The sequence below is a fragment of the Schistocerca piceifrons genome, chromosome 8 (assembly GCF_021461385.2).
Source record: "Schistocerca piceifrons isolate TAMUIC-IGC-003096 chromosome 8, iqSchPice1.1, whole genome shotgun sequence".
NCBI lineage: Eukaryota > Metazoa > Arthropoda > Insecta > Orthoptera > Acrididae > Schistocerca > Schistocerca piceifrons.
The window spans coordinates 398,837,631-398,842,133 of NC_060145.1; positions in this window are offsets into that span (position 1 = coordinate 398,837,631).

A 4,503-nucleotide genomic window follows, 5' to 3' on the forward strand; every position below is an offset into this window, starting at 1 on the left:
AAAAACTGCCCAGTCCACGCCACACAGCCTCCACTACCCATGTAGCTACCAGCTGAGTGTAGTGAACTCCTGACCTATTCAGCGGAATCCGAAACCCCACCACCCTATGGCACAAGTCAAGGAATCTGCAGCCAACACGGTCGCAAAACCGTCTGAGCCTCTGATTCAGACCCTCCACCTGGCTCTGCACCAAAGGTCCGCAGTGGGTTCTGTCAACGATGCTGCAGATGGTGAGCTCTGCCTTCATCTCGTAAGCAAGACCGCAGCCTTCACCAAATCAGATAGCCGCTGGAATCCAGAGAGAATTTCCTCAGATCCAAAGCGACACACATCATTAGTGCTGACATGTGCCACCTTCTGCAGCTGGCTGCACCCTGTGCTCTTCATGGCATCCGGAATGACCCTTTCCACATCAGGAATGACTCCACCCGGAATGCACATGGAGTGCACACTGGATTAACATTGGAGCATATTTTCATTCAGTACTGTCATATGGAATACTGTTCTGGGGTAACTCATCTTTAAGAAAGAAGGTCTTCGTTGCCCAAACGTGCTGTAAGAAAATATGTGGTGCTCACCCGCGATCATCATATAGACATTTGTTTAAGGAGTTGAGCATTCTGACCACTGCTTTACAGCATATTTATCCCCTCATGAAGTTTTCTTCAAAGCTAAGTTGTACAGAATACTAGTAAATAATCCTTTCTACACAGTAGACAAATTTTTTGAAACTGAAAATACTGTCTTTCAACACTGTATCTAGCGGATGGCCTTATGTAATCCAAACTAAATTGTATTTAGTAATTAATGTTAAAAATGTAAGTTATCTTGATGTTGTCTATTGCTTTATGAGCTGAACGACAATAAAATTTGATTGATTGATTGATTTGTTGTAAATAATCCACTACAGTTTAAATGAACAATGAGGTACATAATTACAGCACTAGAAGAAGAAATGACATTCATTACTCAACATTAAGGTTGCTTTTAGCACAGAAAAGGGTGTACAATGCTGCAACAAAAATTTTTGACCACTTACCCAGTGATATAAAATATCTAACAGACACCAAGGTAAAATTTGAAAATAAATTGAAAAAGTTTTTCCTTGACAACTCCTTGTACTCCATAGAAGAATTTCTATGTTTGTAATGTATAAAAGGTGGTGGGTAGGAATTACTAACTCAATCTTTATATCTTGTTTTCATTTCGGGAAAGGGGGGGGGGGGGGCAGTTGAATGTAAAATGACTCGTTCCACATCGTGACGATTTATCATGCAAAATGAACTATGTAACATGAAAGTAACTAGCTATATCAGGTATCACTTCGATTACAGATATCAAGTGTACAATCTGTATTACTGAAGGTTTAGTGGAGGAAAATAAGCAGAAGAAACTTCTTAAAGGAACTTCTCCACATCCAGAAAACAATGAAAGCCAGATATCCATAAATAAATGAAAAAGAAAAAAACAATATAATTCTCAGCACTTAATGCTGCTTAGTCTAGGAGCCCAAAACGTTTAGGAAAGCAGCATGTGGCATATTCGTGTGGTGTGGTATTAAAACAAATTGCTGTCATAATTTTCATTATAAGCATAACATAGAGAATACGTCATTTGGCAGTTGATAATTCTCAGCCACCTAACTGGGATGGCTGATTTGACTGCAAACATAAACTGAGTTGAGTGTGATGAAAAGATACACAATGCAGATCATTGACCACGAGATTGGATGGTTTTCTACATGGAGGAAAGTTTCAATAACTCATTGGTTTTAAAGCTATTTGCATTGCCTGCTTAGGTAGTGCTGTCAACAATGTAATGATTGATTAGACTACCACACTGCTGTACTGGGCGTGTTCATTTCGGAAGTGGTTGAAACTACCCCTTTGTTATGCCTGAAATGTGCCTATGACTGCTTCCTAAGATTGGAAGGATTTATATTTAACAATACATTTGAAATGATAAAAGTCACTATCAAAATGTAGTTCATTAATTCATGGGACAAGCAAATGGCCCCTAATCCAACTCATATGCAGATTCACAGCACTCACTCCATCATCAAAATTATGTTCTGAAGAGTTACACTGACTAACTGACTGATACTTAATATAAAGTCTTCCAATATCTAATAATATCAACGGTCACTTTGTTAAAAATATAAATGTGACATAAAGTCGTGCAGGAGACAGGCGACCATTATTATAATAATCAGTAGTTCTGCATTCAGGCTGACAGGGTCTTAATGGTACAAGTCAAACACCAGGCATAGAATGATTAAATCGCTCATACGATGCGTTTTGGTATTTATCCATCATCAGGTATCCAGGAGCGATTTCTGCATGTAGGTTTCATGGTGTTTCAAGTTGTATGTGAAACAAACGTTCGCTACATTGTTAATGTTTGAACACTCATGTGGCCCTAACAGTGGCAACAGACGCAATATCCCGAGATATTATTCCCGTTATAACTTCCAATTTCTTACAAATATATTGACAAAACTTTTTCCACAATTATAGAAGCACTTCCTCCATATCCCAAATTAGCATAACCATTCTGTTACTGGGGCCACACGCCAACCATCATCATTGGCTGCTCGTATCAGACTGAGCCGCTTCTTCCACTTCTGCCCAATTCCACACCCACCTTATTCACCTGATCTTGCACTTCCAAATTTTCACATTTTCTGCTCTCTATTGAACAACCTTCAAGGAACTCCCTTTCCAGATGAAAATGGACTCCAAACATGGCTCAACAAGTTCTTCACCTCAAAACCAAGTGATTTCTACAGTAACGGAATCAAAACATTGGCAGAGTGTCATAAATAATGGAGGAGGAATGGTGATAAAGGTCTCTTTTATGAGTATCTGTTGTGTTTATTAAACTTACGAAAAAATGCTACAAACTTATGCACAAACCTAATACTTTTAAACTTTTTCACATTGATTACAACTGGCCTCCATGAATTCATATAGGAGCAGTTTACTGTATCCACTGGTTACTAACTGCACTAATATTCTTTCAAACTAATCTTAACAAATTGAAAAGAAATATATTGAACTGTTAACTACTATAGTCGAGTTGGCATAAGTTGAGCCCTGACAGCCAACAATGCTGTTGCCAGCTTCCAACTACAAAGTGGCAATAGCAGTCTATAGTGCTCCAACAACACTGAGGCATTGCTATAGAGGCGTTTACAAAATTGCATAACATGCCTGGTTGCAGTAGACGTCCGAAGCTGCTGTCCCCAGCCCACTGCAACTGTCAAGGAACTCATTACTGCAACTTTACTATGCTTTAAGATTAACATTTACAGAAGGCAAATTTCTGAGTTGATTTTCGTGCTAATCTAAGATCACTTGATGTGTGCAACCAGTTCTAAGAGGACAATGGGGATGTAGTGAAAAACATTTGAAGGCTTCATTAAGAAGCTGAGTTTAACTTACAGGATCAGTAGAAAACTGAATTAGTAGAATAATTTGTGACTTTTAAGTAATTGTTGAACAAGTGACAATAAACACTTTTCTTATCAAAATAGAGGTGTTTTATAACAACAATAGTGATCCATTAGATTTTGGAGGTGCAGCCAAAAAAATTATATTTCTGTTATTTTGACCTTTCAGCATTTTCATCTGTTCTTTTTAAATACAGGGCCATATCAATGTGTATGTGGTCATAATAGAGGGAAACATTCCACATGGGAAAAATATATCTAAAAACAAAGATGATGTGACTTACCAAACGAAAGCACTGGCAGGTCGATAGATACACAAACAAACACAAACACACACACACAAAATTCAAGCTTTCGCAACCAACGGTTGCTTCATCAGGAAAGAGGGAAGGAGAGGGAAAGACGAAAGGATGTGGGTTTTAAGGGAGAGGGTAAGGAGTCATTCCAATCCCGGGAGCAGAAAGACTTACCTTAGGGGGAAAAAAGGACCCCCTAAGGTAAGTCTTTCTGCTCCCGGGATTGGAATGACTCCTTACCCTCTCCCTTAAAACCCACATCCTTTCGTCTTTCCCTCTCCTTCCCTCTTTCCTGATGAAGCAACTGTTGGTTGCGAAAGCTTGAATTTTGTGTGTATGTATGTGTGTCTATCGACCTGCCAGCACTTTCGTTTGGTAAGTCACATCATCTTTGTTTTTAGATGTATGTGGTCATAGATACACAGAGGGCAGAGGATGTTCAGTGGGAAAGAAATGAGTATGCAGAAGCCCTTTTCTTAGTATTCTCTCTCGTGAGAACAGTGAAGCAAGTAATACTTAACTCCAGTCGCAAAGTGTTGTCAGTATCGCCAGAAGTGGAAATCTTCACTACACCCATCCAGTTGCAATACTGAAATTTCTGCCTCTCATTCCTATTCTTCTCATTTACTTAACTACTAGTAGACATGAAAGGGCACACTCATGACGACTCTTTCAGAGCAGTTTGAACACACACACACACAGATAATTTGGTGGTAACTGTACAAACAAAAAGTATATATATTAAAGAAACAACTG